Raw genomic sequence first — 15,787 nt, 5'->3', positions numbered from 1 at the left:
TATATGATTCTTAATTTAAAACCAGTATGCTGATGAATAAGGAATTTTTTTGTTTTAATAATAAATCTGTAGGCTCCAATTTGCTGTGGCTTTAGTTACATATTTTCCAAGTAGTGGATACTAATACAAAGGCCATTGTGCATATTGTCTGGCCATTGGGATAGAAATAATGTTCATTTTCTGATTCTACTGTGCATAGGCAGAAAAGAGTATGCCAGCTTTTCCCACACACTTCTGATTTTTTGCATTATTGAATACAAGCTTATCTGCTCAGCTTTTTTTCGCTGTTCATTTTAAGAAGGAGGACTCCATTTTAGTTTTGTGTTTTCTGTTAAACAATAAGCTACAAATAAAACTGCTGAAAGTTGATTTCTCTTCAAGACTACTCCTTTCTTTAGATGTTTCTGATTCAGTGGTACTAGAGACTGCATTGAAGATGCCTTTGATTTTGGGGACTGAAATTGTAGTTTGGTTCTTCATGATAAAGCAATAAGCTTTTCAGTAGAGATCTTTGAAATAACATATTTGCATCAGACTCTTCATGGTGGATTTGTAAAGAACTCATTAGCAAATCCAGGGATAGAAGATAGTGGGGATAACATTGGAGGATGGAATAAAGCTTGTGGGGTTTGTTAGGACAAGCTGTGTTCTATTGTCTTCTGAAGCGTATGCCTTGCAGTCCTATGCTTCTTGTTCTTCTGTATCCTCATTCCTTTCATGATATCTCATAGAACTGAACTGAAAGAAACTATCGCTCACATTAAGCTTAAATGATCAAACTTTTGATATTAACCCTTACAAGTGCTACCTGAGCAAGACTTATAGATAAAACATCAAGATGAATCGATGATACATTGCTGGTATATCCAGAGCCAGTTCAATGTTCATATGGCAGAGATAAAGTCCCAATCATGTCTGTTTTCATGTAAAACTGTAATATGTTTGGGTAATTGATGGTGCTAACCACTCTTTCTAAGGCCAGAAAGTATTGAGAAACATTGCTCCGCTGGCTGAATCTATAGGCAATCTGGTCCTAAAGGGAACTTCTTTAGGTTCTCATTGATTAATATGACAAAAGCAATGGATTTTAAAGCATAGTGTAAACCATGTGGGTAGGACCTTCATCTTGTCTCTCATATCATCTGACTGTAAAAATTCATGTAGAGGAGATTTTGAATACTGTGGTAGATAAAGTTTTTTTTATCTCCTTGATTCCTATTTTTAATTCATTGATTTATGTGCTGAGATTTATTCCTATAGCAACAAAGAAGTCCACTACTTAAGAAGCTTAGAAAGACTAATGAATGTGAGATCATCCCTCCTATTTCTGCTTCTGCTTCCATTATTACCAGACACTACTCATTATCTCCTAGGTCACAATCTTGTTGCATCCTCAGGATACATGCTTATCTAGTAATAAAAAGTATTTTACTTCTGTTGGCAGAGGTCTTTTCCATTCTCATAAACTTTTATACTCCAGTGACAAAATCCCCATGAGAGTGACAGTTCCTTCAAATCACTATTCCTTTCAAGGAACCTCAGTGCCACTCACTGTCCTGACCTACTGTCCCTCTTCCACTTTCCCAGAGTAATCAGTTCATATAGATATTTTCCTTTCAGCTTAAAACAGGCTATCAGAGGAAGTAAGGTTGCTACCTTATCATTTACATCCAACATCTAGCATAATGGCTAACAACTCTAGTAATTTCTGGTATAAATCCATTATTTTTCTTCTCTCTCTCTCTTTTTTGTGTTTTTTGTCTTTTGTTTTGTTTTTGTTTTTTGGAACAAGGATTCTCTGTGTATCCTTGGCTGTTCTAGATGGCCTTTGTAGACCAGGCTGGACTCAAACACACAAAGATCCACCTGCCTTTGCTGGGATTATAGGTGTCCACCATCATCCCCAGCTAATTTTTATTCGTTAAGGGTAATTTCTTTTTTTGTGGCTTCTTTTAGTAACATAAAATAAATAACATGTAGCTAAAAATCCTATCATACAATTCTAGAGTCTAGAAATTCTTATATCAAAGTCTTAGTTCAAATTTCAGTTTTTGGTATTGTTTATTTTGATGATGGTGGTGGTATTGAGACAATCAACCATAATCCTTCCTTCCTATGTAGTTCAGACTGGCTTTGTTCCTTTTCCTTGTTTTCACAAAACCCAAGATTATAAATTCTGTATTATCATAACCAATTCTCCCTAATAGCTTGCTTTCTGGTTTACAGGTTTACAGAATGTGAGACATGGTTACCTCCCACCAAGAGTATAAATTCGAAAAAAAAATATAAGCATCTCTATATATACCATCTTTTTGTTTTGTTTTGTTTTCCTGTGTGTGTTCATGTGCAGTAGGAAAAAACTGTCACCCTCTTTGTTGTCCAAAGGTCTGTGGAGCAAAAACTGTTACAGCAGAGAAAAGAAAAACTGTCTATCTCTGTGTGTCTGTTCAACTGTCCATGTGCCTGTCTGCCTTTTTGTCTCTCTCTCTCTCTCTCTCTCTCTCTCTCTCTCTCTCTCTCTCTCTCTCTCTCGTCCCCCTGTCTTTCTTTCTGTATATGTGCATGTTTGTATCATGAGAATAGAAGCATAGTTATGGTGCCTAAAAATCTCTATCCTTCTGTATGCAAGTTGGACAACAAAGAAAACTATTCTTTCAGTTTCATCCTAAAAGGCATCTCTCAGGATAAGATTAAAGGCAAGAGAGTTGAGGTGCAATTAATGTCCATCTAAACCATTATGTAAACCATTATGTAAATTAGGGAAAGGTAAATATCCTGCTAAAGAAAGAAAAGTAAGCCATTACTTTCTTTTTCCGATTCTGTTAGATTCCTTACAAGTTTGCCTGATACACATTCACATTGGGGTAAGTAATCTGTTTTATAATAAAATTTTATATTTTTAAAATAATTAATATTTTATCACTTTATGTCTTGATAGCAATCACCTTCCTCCTCTCCTCCAAGTTTCACCCCATTACTCCCTCTTCCTCATGTCCCCCACCCCACACTACTTAGGAAAGGGAAGTTCCCCCCCCCCAGCAACCCCCAGCATATCAAGTAAAATCAGGACTGACTGAGTACATCCTTTTTAAAAGAGGCCTGGTAAGGTAGCCATGCCATGGGGATGTGATCAAAAATTAGGCAGGACAGTCTATGTTGGACAGAGCCCCAGCTCCCCTTAATGGGCACCCTTATGAATACTGAGCAACCTTCTGACTACATCTATGTACAGGGCCTAAGTCCAGTCCGTACAATGTCCTTAGATAGTGATTCAAACTCTGCACCTTCCTTGTCCCTGGTTAGTTGGGTTTGTTGGTCTTTTTTGGAGCATCAGTCTCCTCTGGGTCTTTCTCTCTTTGCTGTCATTCTTCCACAAGACACCTAGTGCTCGAACCGATGTTTGGCTGTGTGTGTCAGCATCTATTTTAACTTTTATTTCATTCAACCTCTCTGAAACAGCTTTGCTATGCTCCCATTTACAAGCATAGCACAGTATAATTAATTATATAATGGGCCAGATCTCTGTCATGAAATAGGTCTCAAGTTTGGGCCAGGCATTGGTTGGAAATTACTTCAATCTCTGTTCTATATTTTTATTCCCTTCACATTATTGTAGGGTAAATTTAAGGTCAAAATTTTTGTGAGGGGGTTGATGCTCCCCTACGTCCACAAAGGAGTCTTGTTTACTTAGAAAATGTCCTCTTCAATCTACATGATCTTGATACTTGGAGTCTCACCTAGAGTAACTCTCATATCTTCTCAGAAGCCTACATTGTCATAGATTGCCAGCTTTTCACATAGATGCCCTGCAAATAGTTTATCTTAATAAGCATATCTTTAAAGTCATTTCCCATTTTTCAGCTCTGTTAGCATATCCAGAGCTTGCTGTATTCAGATAGGTGAATTCTTCTGGTGCTATTTGGCATTTTGCTCTGGGTTTGTGTGTGTATGTGTGTGTGTGTGTGTGTGTGTGTGTGTGTGTGTGTGTGTGTGTGTGTTTGTGTGTGTTCTTATCCTGACCTTTAGCCATCAAGATGTCTCTAGCATTGGCTGGATGTTCCTTGAGCCTACCAAGTTCTTAGGCATGGAGGAAGAGTCCTATGTAGTGGGCTGGGGCCAGGCTCTCTGTCAATAGCCTGTAACTATTCTCTGTTCCTTGGGTCCCAATTGGATATAGATATGGGACTAGGATGTGAGTGTCTGTGTCCATTGTATATGATCCAAGTTCCAGCAAGTCTCCTCAGTCAGCTGGTAGGGCCATGAAAATCAGGTGGGTTTGCATGTTTCTGGAATCTGGAGTTATGCTCAGGGTGATAGGAATACTTGGGAGATCTAAGGCTGGAACTGTTCACATCTGGCAACAGGGTTCCCCTCTCTCTGGTGAAATATAAACTGAAGCTGGCATTTAGGTGTCAGCAGTATGGCCACTTACTGACTCCACAGACACTGAGCTCATTGTCTTCCGATTCTGTGGTATCTGAGAGCTACCATCTGGGAATGAGACCCTGTATGTTCCTATTGTCTGACACGTCTCCATGGCAGAACAGGTTTAACTAAGGAATGAAGTCTAGACTACCTCACTGGCATCTGGTAGCCATCCTGTTGGTGAGGCTAGTAGTCTTGTGTCTATGGCTGAAACCATACATCCCTGGAAATCAATGTTTAGGAAGATGGAAGATGCCAGAAGCCTAGAGCCAGGGATCATATGTCACTTGGCCACTGGGGACATCCATGGGGGCCTCAAACTATGTGTCTTTAGCTCCTGAGATCCCTTCTCTTATCTTGGAAACACAGACATTGTCAATTTGAGAGTCTGCAGCTTGGCTCCTTCTGTTTCAGGATATTTGATCCCATTGTGAACCACAAGATTGTGAACTGTAAAACCTGTCTTTAGTTTGGTGTGGTTCTACCATAATATACACTTTTAATCCAAGAGTTTTCTATATACAGTATTTAATAAAGTTAACCATAAGTCAAGAGGCAGAGCAAGAAACCAGTTGACAGGGATTAAAGAGTAAGGAGGGACTCAGAGTTGAAGTGGATTTTAGACAGTATGGATAATAAGAAGGGGCTTTTGAGCTTTGTGATAGAAAGCTTTCTTCCTTTCAGAGGTTTTTTTGGCTTTTCCTTATGGGCTGTCAGCTGAGCTAGCAAGATTTTTTATTTGAGATTTTGTTTTTTCCTCTGAGACAAGAGCTGAGTAAGGTCAGCTGTGTGATTTCTCTGCCTGTCTGAGCTAGCAAGTTTTCACCTTAGCATATGGCTCTTGAGACTTCCTTGGAAGTCTGTTTGGAATTTACTGTTTTTTAACATCATTTTGGTGCTTCAACAAATGGCATAAACCCACAGATAGATCACTCCAGCTGTTAACAAACTCAGAAACTATCAGATTTGGAAAGTTATCTGGGAGGTCCTCAATGAAAGGGATAATAGAATATTTTAGAATCCTATTTTATGGTATTCCAGATGGCATGGGAAAAAAAGGCAGAAAATGAATAGATAAATGACTTACCTGAAGTTGGCTCAATACCAGTTGTGATTATTATCATTTTGGTATTTTATACTCTATTCTTAATAAACATAATGGCTCTTTGTAGTCACTCAAAGAAAAAGTGGATATAAGCCTTAGAATGAAAAATCAGAGAAAATTATAAATGAGAATAAAAATAAAAATACCTAGACACAGAGGGATTTAGACAGACATATATGAGAATAAGAAAAATACTCATAAACAGGGGAATTTAGACAAACCTTAGGAAGCCTGAAAGAAAACAGATAAAGACACAGAAATTTAGGCAAACCTTATAAGGACCTATATTTAATAAGAAGGAAGAATTTCAGAAAAAGACAGAGGACTTTAGACAAGAACCTACCATGTTACTGCATAATTAATCTGAAAGGGAGCAGCCCAAGGTTCTTAGAAGCCAGCCGTAAGTTATCCAATTATTTCATAAGACAAACCAGGATTCGATAGACATGCCCAAAGTTATAATGAATTTAAATGGCGTCCTACAGAGTAGAGTCTGTCAGGCAAGTGAAAATATACAGATGATTGACAGAATTTAAATTTTTCTAGTCATTGAGGAAGGTGAAGAATCCCAGGACCAGAAAAGTTTTCTGTTTTCAGAAGCAGGTACATATACTTATCTGTAGTCTCTTTGACTTGGGGCAGGTGGGCTCAAGTAATCTTTTAAAGATTATAAGAATATTTAAGTTTACAAAAGGAGATAAACTGGTTTTAAAATTTTTGAACAGTCATAATGCAACAGTACCTTAAACCATTTATCATCATTGAACTTTTTATATTATTTAACTTTCATATATATATATATATATATATATATATATATATATGTATATATATAAAGAAGACAGTTGATGTCTTGATTTCTGTTGATAAACTGATGTTCAAACTCATCAAAGACCTAAATAAACAGGAAATGCAGAGTAAGCAGCTTCCAAAACTATATAAATGACAGATACTGCTGGCCTCCTGGAAAATCACCCAGGGTTTCTCTATAATAGTGACGCATCATCTTCAACATTCTGGAGCAGAATTTTATGTGAAGCAGGTAATATTAGAGAGTTTCTTACCTTGTCCTTGCAAAGCTCCACAATCAAAATCCCTACATCCAGTTTATCCAGTATTTTGTCTCCAGTAGAAGCAAGGATATTTTCTTCCCAAGTGGTCAGTTGCCACATACAAAGTCATCACCCAAGGGAATATTATCTTTTTTAAGTTCATGATCTTCAAAGTCACAAAAGGGGTGAAGGAAATGACATGTCTCATTGTCAAAATTTTTTCAAATTAATAAAACATTTTTTGTTGTTTTGTTTGTTTTTAATTTTAATATTTATTTAATTAATTTATTCAGATTACAACTCAATTATTATCCCATCAATTGCATCCTCCCATTTCTATTCTTAAGTACTGTATTCTGTAGATCTCTGAGGTTTTTTGAAGACCATATATGTATCTCCAGTATATCTGAATTATTTGTTTCTAGCTATAAACTGACTTAATAACTTAGAAAACACTTGTGATTAACTTAACTAATCCCTAAAAATTCATAAGTTTGAGTGACTTTTAATTTGCATTTCTTAATTATCCTAAAAATTTGTGATTGTAGTGTTCTAAAGGACTAGAACTACACATAGCGCTTTAAAGAATTACATAAGTACAACATCTTAAAAAAGAGTTAATAGATAATAGGCTATAAACAAAATATAGACTTAATTTTATATCAATATACAGAAGACTTATACTAATATAACTAAACATAACCTTAATTTTGTATCAATATATAAAGATGCACAAGAGTCAATTCAATAGTCTGTTTTATTTCTATATTATTTCCCTATCCCCTCATCTTTTACCCTTCACCCCCTACATAAAAAAGATAGAGGAGAGAAAATGAAAGAGAAAAAAATCTATGAGCTGAACTTTCTATATCTTGGTTTTTCTTGGCTAAGCCCATTAACAACCCCCTAAAATTATAATAAATATCCATCACACATTGAACAACCAAAACACCACCACCTTAACTTGAGAATGTGGTATTATTCTCTTAAAATTGCTTCTTGCTTATTTGGCAGGTTGCTCCTTTCTCAGGGCGTAACAAATCGGAAAAATGGTCAAGTTTTAATAAAGCTAGCTGTAAACCAGGTGTGGTTGCACACGCCTTTAATCCCAGCACTCAGGAGGCTGAGGCAGGCTGGTTTGCTGTAAGTTCAAGGCCATTCTGATCTACAAAGGGAGTCTAGAATGGCCAAGATAACATAGAAAAACCCTGTCTCAAAGAATAAAAACAAAAACAAAAGCAAAAAAGAAAGAAAGGAAGAAAGGAAGGAAGGAAGAAAGGAAGAATGAAAAGAAGAAGAAAGCTAACTGTAACATTTACTGTCAAGTATCCATGTGATGTGGAAATTTAGGCTTAAATGATATCCTGAATGGAATAGTCTTTGAGGATGGACCATCTTTTTTTTTTTTAAAGGAAAGGAGATTTTTTTTCTCCTTTATTAATTTATTCTTGTTACATCTCAATGGTTATCCCATCCCTTGTATTCTCCCATTCTTCCCTCCCTCCCATTTTCCCCTTATTCCCCTCCCCTATGACTGTTCCTGAGGGGGATTACCTCCCCCTGTATATGCTCATAGGGTATCAAGTCTCTTCTTGGTAACCTGCTGTCCTTCCTCTGAGTGCCACCAGGTCTCCCCCTCCAGGGGACATGGTCAAAGGTGAGGCACCAGAGTATGAGAGAAAGTCATATCCCACTCTCCACTCAACTGTGGAGAGTGTTCTGTCCATTGTCTAGATCTGGGTAGGGGTTTAAGGTTTACCGCCTGTATTGTCCTTGGCTGGTGCCTTAGTTTGAGCGGGACCTCTGGGCCCAAATCTGCCTATCATAATGTTCTACTTGTAGGCTTCTGGGACCCTCTGGATCTTTCTACTTTGCCATTCTCCCATGCTTCCCTCATCTAGAGTCCCAATAGGATGTCCTCCCCTCTGTCTCAGTTTTCTGGTAAGTGAAGGCTTTCGTGGGACATAGCTAGCCATTTTTAAGTTCTAGATACAGATTTTTAAGCAAATAGCTTTGAGGTAGTCTGTGTGGCTGGAACATCTGGAATTATCATGTGCCTGCCACTACCTCTCAAGTGTTAGAATTAAAGGTGTGTGCCTGTCAAGTGCTGGAATTAAAGGTGTGAACTATTACCATCCTACTTATTGTAACTCTAGAATTTAGAATAAGACTAATTCATAGAGATTAGCCTGTCTCTGCTGGGATTAAAGGCATGGACTACACCCACACTCTTAGAACTTTTAATCTTAGCTCCAATTTACCCCAAAAGCTTATGGATTTAGAAAACAAGTTTGAAAACTCAAAAGTTGATAGGCAAAATTGTTTGGACAATGTGGCAATCTATAATCTAACATTCTAACATTATTTATATCATGTGCTTTACATTTTTTTTTCATTTCCTGCCAGTAAAGCAACTGTGTCTTTGATAACTTCTTATTTGTATTTGTATTTTTATGCCTGACTAATCTTTTTACAGGTAGATCAGTTGGTACCTTTGAAAGACCAACACCTGTAATGACTTGCCATTGGGCAACCTGGACAGTCTGTGACTGTTCTGATAATATCTTTTAATATTTTTCTCAGAAGTATTCTTTGTTTTACAGTTCATTTCTGAGACTGGAGGAATGTTAATCTCTGTTGTCCATTGCTGTAACAAATCCCATCTGTTGGAGGAAAGTTCAAGTGTGTTTTTTAATGCTTTTTACAATACCTTTACATCTGTTTACCACCTTGCCATGGACATTGTTTTGAATGTTGCACTATCTCCTATAACAATGTGATGGTAAAGAATGTTCCCCAATTATCAGTGATTTTCTAAATAATGATGCTGAAGCCTATGACAGGGTACAATAGAAGTAGACAGTCTTAGGTTTCTGGGGTTGGATTCAAGAGATGAGAAAGGAGAGTGGAGAAAGCACCAGAAAGGAAAGAGGCCAGAGAGAAAATAGTCACCACGAGGCAAGTTGGCGTTGAGCACATGGCTATAAGGATAGACTGATGGAGCAAAAGCAGTGACTGGAGTTAACAGATTGGCATGTGACTGTCTGATATGTGGGTTTTAAACATACAAAAATTAGAGTATCTCAGAATCTGCCCACTATGGTGTTTACAGCTTAAAAATAAATCATAGTCTTTCTCAAACTAGCTAGACCAGAGTAATTCCAGGATTAATCAGTTTTACTTTCTATTTTTAATTGTAGGGTATGCAATTAAATATTTAAATCATACACAAATAGCAAATTATCCTTAAGGTTGTTATGCTTTCCAGTGTAATCAATAACACAATTTTCAGAGACATTCCTATGGGCCATAGTATAGAAGTCAAATTAGAATCAGAAAAATAATGGCCAAAATTATCTGTCAGATTTATATCGAGTGATGAAGAAGGATGATTTACCTAACTTTGAATACTAAATGAGTAATCAAATTTGTATGTAACCATCTTTGTTCAATAAAATCATAAACAGAGGCATACAAGCCTCAAAATTTACTGATAAAAACAGGGATATTATTTTCTTCTCAGCTAACAAATTAAAATAAAGGAATATCAGTCACTTAAGCTAAAAGTGTTTAAGCAGTAATGAATGCCTTTAACATTGACAACACAGCAAGAAACAGCAATTTTGTATTCATATCTTTCCCCTGAGATTTTATAGGCATTATCCTCAGTGGAAAGATTATTTCAAGAATTCTGTTGTGTCATATTCTTTTTTGTTCTCAGGAGTAGCCTGAGTGTATGAAGACTGGATATTAGCATAGAAGTAGATATATCTTCAGAGATATCATTAGTATTTACTTTAATTTCTATTGAAAGGGAAAGGCAGGTAACTTTACTATTCTTATCCATTAATTTCTTGAAAAGAATCATTTCTGCTTCATTAAAAATCAGGCAAGTAACTAATTGATATGACTGAATACCACCTTGTATCTCCTAGGTATCCTCAACAGTCTGCAATAATTTAATTATTTACTTTTGTTTAATTTTGAAAACAAATATAGGAGGCCAAATAAAGCCCATCCCGGTAATCACCCATGATAATCAGCCAACTCATGAATATTCCAAACATATAATCATTCATAAGGCAACCGATAATCATTCTGCATGCACCAGTCATTTTAAAAGTCCGTAATAAAATGAAAACTGCTGAAGTGACGCTCCTTCAGCATCAAGATCCCTGAATACAGAGACAGAACTTTCCTGACCCCGATATGGCATATTATTATGGAACACAACAGTTTCCTTTATGACCCAGTTTATAAAAAGTAGTTATTTCTTAATATTGCTAGTAAAAATGAGGTTATGTATATATACATATATAAATCTGTGTGTGGTAGCATGAATAGACCTTAAGAACTAGTGATTTTCATTTTTTTCATGTTGGGAGTTTTATATCCTGAGTGATTTTTATTTTTATTTATATAGTGTTTTATTTTTATTTATACAGAATTCATTTTGTAGAGATAGATATATGTTGTTCTAAAATATATATCAGATATTTTTGCAACCAATCATGTGTTTTTAATATTTTCTTGGTCATAAGTATAGTCGTCATTTATAAACAGTGACAGAACAGAGTTATCTTTTACAAACATTTTTTTATCTACCCCATAAGCCAATTTTTAACAATCATGAAGTTTTAAGTGCCTATTTTGCCAAAGCATGACACCCTGTTCTCTAGCTGATAGTTCTTGTGGTTTCAAGGGCATTAGGCAGAAAGAAAACCACCAAGCCATCCTGGAAATATTGTCACATCCCGAGAGGTTTATTATCAACTTTTCATAATCAGAGTGCTAAGTGTCATTAGGCACAAGAAAAGTATTGAGACAAAAGTTGCTACAGCTATTACTTAATTTCTGTCTTAATATAATGCTTATATTTTATATATTTGTAGAATTAATTTATATATCTAATCTTGGCATTTTTTTCCTCATGGGTCATATTACATCATAGTGACACTACACAATCTAATTTTTCTAAGGAAGAGGAGTCTTAATGTTTTATTCTTTTACTTTTTACCCATACTATTCTTTGTCCATCAGTATGAGGAAGAGGCTTTTAATTTGATCTGTTGCTAAGTTCTCTTGCTTACCAAATATTATTTACCTTTTTTAAGTTTACTTTTTTCTAATTATCTCGTTCCTGAGTAAGTGCAGGAGCAAATGTGGAAAGAACATCCTTGAGTCAGAACCTCAAAAGGAGGTCTCTGGCATATTTACTTGAGTCACAACATCTGTGCTATAAGAAAGACCTTCAAGTAGGGCCCAGTAAGAAACTGGGAAGTATATTATGGAATAACATTCATGGGGAAGCTAAAAAGCACTACACCAGTACAAGTGTAAATTATTTGATTCATAAGAAAATTTCCATCAATCCATTATCCTCAAGTTGAACAAGTAATAAAAGCCCCCAAGCAAGAAACATGTGGAGATCAAGGTCCAAAAGTGGGAAATTGCAACACAGTTTTACATCACTCAGACCAGCTTTGATGGACCTTTATCAAATAGCCATCCTTTATAAATTTCACTCTTCCCATTAGGTATGGCTGTGACCTATCCCACTTTTTATTTGTTAACTTAACAGTTTATAGATCTCATTGTTTGCCCTATAGGAAATTTCTCATTTCACAGATGATGACTGGAATGCCAAGAATCAAAATAAGCACAAATTCCAGATTTGTTCCAAATTGATGATAATAGATCAAAAGTTGTCCTGAAATTAAAAAGTGAAAGATTGTAAAAGTGTATTTGCAAACAGAGAAGCTGAGTTCAACTACAATTGAGCTTTATTAATGGCTGTAATTTGTTAATGTAAAGAATGCATGTTTATGGCTAACTCAGAATTATTTCATAGCTTATGATGGTGGGATTTAGCCTGTGTTCAGGTTACCTTAAAAACATTGTATGGAAGTGTAGTGATGCATCCACTTAAATTGAAAATGACAGGAGCAATTAATCTAACCTTAATGTTTTTAATTTTGATTACCCATAAACAAGTTTGACTTTCCCAAAACACTTATCCTATCCTTTAGATTTTTATAAAATTTTCTTGAGTGATTAGTGCCAAGGACATATTTTTTGAAACCTGATCAACATGTTCTGCAGTATAAATGTGTTAAATAGTGCTGTGATAAAGGGCATGACTGACACCAGAATTCCAATTAATGGAGTAATTTTTAATATAAGGGAAACAATAAATCTTTTGGGTCTAGTAACAGCTTTGGCAATGATATCCAATGCACAAATTACTTGATCATCAAACCAAGGCTGGCTGAGATAAACAGGAAATAAAATATAAGAAGATTATTTTACCCAAACAGAAGTTTTTTCTTCTAAAGAATTAGCACAATTAGTAACCATACAAGAGGAAAAATTTATTGTGAAATGTATCAAGATTTAGAGACAGTCATTGCTCTTTTAATTTATCTATTTATCAAGATCATATATTAATAAATATATTATAATAAAATATCTCATAAAATATAAAATGTTCCCTAGATTTATACATTAAACATTATAAATGCTGTTTCTAAATTTCTAGCTTTTAATTTTCTATAAACTCCAAAACTATCTTTGAAGAAGTTTAAAATCTCTTAATAGTGTATTTTTAATGTTTTGTTAATCTATTGACTTACATCGATATTGTAGGTGCCTCCATTGTTTTCCCATGGTCAGACTCTCACACATTCTTCCCCCCAAACCTTCTTCTACTCCTTAGAAAAGGGGAGCATTTCTCTGTTACTAACTGATACCAGACTATAATGCCTCTACCTCAGGACTGCCTGCAACCTCTTTCTTTGTGGCCTGGCAAAATGGTCTTAACCAGATGAAGTGATCAAAGTGCAGGGAACAGAGTTCATGTGGGAGAAAGTCCCTGGTCCTTTTACTAGGAGACCTATGGGGAGACTGAGTTTCCCATAGGCTAACTCAAACAGGGCCCTAAGTCGTTTCCAGTCCTTGTCCTTGGTTGGTGCATCAATGTCCACAGGCACCTGTGGGCCCAGATTTATTAACCCAATTTGTCTTCTTTTGGAACTCTATCCATCCTCTCCAGGTCGTCTATCCCACCATACTTCTATATGCCTCCCTGTACTCTGTCCAAAGTTGGGCAGTGAGTCTCTGCATGTGCTTCAATGCTCTGGAGAGTGGAATCTTTCAGAGGACATCTATGGGTTCAGAAGATATCCACGGAAGGCTGCCATCACTGTTGTGTTCCCACTCTTCAGCCTCTTCCAGTATCTATTCAATTTGACCTCCTGAATGAGAATTAAGCATCCTCTCTAGTGTCTTCCTTGTTCCTTAGCTTCTTTAGATCCATGGATTACAGTATGGATATCCTCTATTGTATGGCTAATATCTGTTTGAGGGTATATACCAAGTCTGTCCTTTTGAGTCTGGGTTACCTCACTTTAGCCATCACTGGATTATTTCCAGACACATCTATTTGTTGTCAAATTTCATGATGTCCTTTCCTTGTTTGTTTTATGTTATTTTGTTCTTTGTTTTTTATTATAATTTGTTCACATTACATCCTAACTGTTATCCCTTAAGTCTTATTTTGCAGATCCCACCCTCATCCTGCTTCTGTCCTCTTCCTGTCTTCTAGACCTCTGATGGGGGGTACCTCTTTCCTCACCATTTGATCACAGTCTATCATGTCTCATCAGGGTAGCCTGCATCTTCTTCCTCTGTATACCCACAATGCCACACCACCCAGGGGCAGTGATCAAATTGTAGGGACCAAAGTTCAAGTTAGAGGCAATCCCTTCTCTCCCCAATCTCCATATACATGGAGCATGAGCTTTCCAACAGCTACAACTGAATAGGAGGTCTAGGTACTCTGTATGCATTTTTGCTTCTTTGGTGTATCAGTTTGTGTAGGCCACCTAGGTCCAGACCCTCTGGCCTTGGTGGTTTCCTTGTCATGCTCCAAACCTATCAATGACCTTCTGTTCCCAGCCCACTACTCCCATACAACTCTCAGCTCTGCTCCCAAGGTCCAGATGCAAGTCTCAGTATCTCTCCCAAACTGACACTGGGTGGAATTTCTCAGAGATGATGTGGAGAAATGGTAACATTCCTACATTGCTGGTGGGAGTGTGAACTTGTTCAACCACTTTGGAAATCAATCTGGTACTTTCTCAGAAAATATGGAGTAATACTACCTCAGGGCCGAGCTATACCACTTTTGTGTATATACCCAAAAGATGCTCCACCCTACAACAAGGATGCTTGCTCAACTATGTTCATAGCAGCTTTATTCATGATAGCCAGAATCTGGGAGTAATCTATATGTCCATTAACTGAAGAATAGATAAATAAACTGTGGTACATTTATACAAAGGAATATTATTAAGCTATCAAAAGCAAAAAAATCTTGAAATTTTCAGGCAAATGGATGGAACTAGAAAAGGTGCTGAGTGAGGTAACACAGACCCAGAAAGACACTCATAGTATATGCTCACTTTTAAGTGGATATTAGCAAAACACAGAAATGCTCTGATGTTCCTGTTTATAATAGCTGAATAGTATTTGATTTTGTATACCACATTTTCTTTATGCATTCTTCTGTTGAAAGACATCTAGGTTGTTTACACATTCTGACTATTGAGAATAATGATACTATAAATATAGTTAAGCAAATATTCTTTTTGTATGCAGGAACATGTTTTGGGTATATGTCCAGTGGTTCGTGAGGTGGAGCTATTACAAATTTTCTGAGAAAGTACCAGATTTCTAAAATTGTACAAATTTTCACACCCATCAAAAATGGTGGAATAGTCCTTTGTCTCCACATTTTCACCAGCATGTGCTGCCTCTTGAGTTTTTTATTTTAACCACTCTGATGGGTTTAAGATTAAATCTCTGAGACATTTTGGTTTGCTTTTATCTGATGACTAAGGACATTGAACATTTCTTAAGAGCTTTTCAGACATTCAAGATTCCTCTGTTGAGAATTCTCTGTGTCCTTTTTTTAATTAGGTTGTTGCTTTTTTTGTGTTTAATTTCTTGAGTTCTTTTTATATTCAGAATATTAACCCTTTGTTAGATAGAGGGTTGGTGAAGACCTTTTTCAAGTCTGTAGGCTGACTTTTTGTATTAATTAGAGTTCCCTTTGCTTTACAGAATCATTTCAGTTTCAAGAACTCACATTTATTAATTTTTGATCTTAGAGCCTGAGCTATTGATGTTCAGTTCACAAAGATTT

This window comes from Acomys minous (assembly GCF_964271855.1).
Source record: "Acomys minous genome assembly, chromosome: 8".
NCBI lineage: Eukaryota > Metazoa > Chordata > Mammalia > Rodentia > Muridae > Acomys > Acomys minous.
The sequence above is the reverse complement of the archived record's forward strand: the minus strand, read 5'-3'. Positions refer to the sequence as shown.